Source organism: Brassica oleracea, chromosome C2, assembly GCF_000695525.1.
Source record: "Brassica oleracea var. oleracea cultivar TO1000 chromosome C2, BOL, whole genome shotgun sequence".
NCBI classification, from domain to species: Eukaryota; Viridiplantae; Streptophyta; class Magnoliopsida; order Brassicales; family Brassicaceae; genus Brassica; species Brassica oleracea.
In genome coordinates this window covers 11594981-11596061 of record NC_027749.1, presented here as the reverse complement: position 1 = coordinate 11596061, position 1081 = coordinate 11594981, and positions in this window count along the sequence as shown.

The window sequence follows — 1081 nt, the reverse complement described above, 5'->3', positions numbered from 1 at the left end:
TATAAAGTAGCACTTGAGATCATGGAAAAAGATGAGGATCTAGAACCCACGTCCATATATGAATGCATGCAAAGATCAGATTGGATCAAATGGAAAGAAGCTATAAACGTGAAGTTAGAATCATTAAAGAAAAGAGGCGTTTTTGGCTCTATAACCGTGACACCAAGAGATGTCAAACTAGTCGGATACAAATGAGTCTTTGTGAGAAAGAGAAATGAGAAAGGAGAAGTTGTGAGATACAAAGCACGACTTGTTGCACAAGGATTCTCACAGAGACCAGGAATAGACTATGAGGAGACATACTCCTCTGTGGTGGATGCTACGACCTTCAGATTTTTAATAAGTCTGGCCGTGAGAGAAGGTCTAGATTTACGGTTAATGGATGTTGTAACCGTATACCTTTATGGTCCACCCGGTACGGTCCACTGGATAATGAAATTCATATGAGAGTTCCCGAGGGTATTGAGCTCAAAGATAAGAAAGGTTCTCGAGAACAACATTGTATTAAGCTGAATAAAGCCTTATATAGTTTGAAACAATCAGGTCGAATGTGGTACAACAGATTATCAGAGTACCTAATGAAAGAGGGTTATAAAAATAATCCAATAAGTCCATGTATTTTTATAAAGAGATTCGACAGCAAGGGTATGTATGTCTATGTGGACGACCTGAATGTGATTGGAACCCCTGGAGAGATTTACCAAACGGTCGAATGTCTAAAGAAAGAATTCGGAATGAAAGACTTAGGAAAAACTAAGTTCTTTTTGGGACTGCAATTTGAGTATGTAGACAATGGAATCCTTGTGCATCAAAAGACATATACAGAAAAGATACTCAAGCAGTTTAATATGGACAAGGCTCATTCCTTGTCAAGTCCTATGGTCGTAAGGTCCTTAGCCCTAGAGAAGGACCCATTCGGACCAAAGAAGCCGGACGAGGAGACACTCGGACCGGAAGTGCCTTACCTGAGTGCCATTGGAGCCTTAATGTACTTGGCCAGTCATACTAGACCGGACATCAATTTTGCCGTGAGATTATTGTCTAGATTCAGTTCATGTCCGACACTTAGGCACTGGAACGG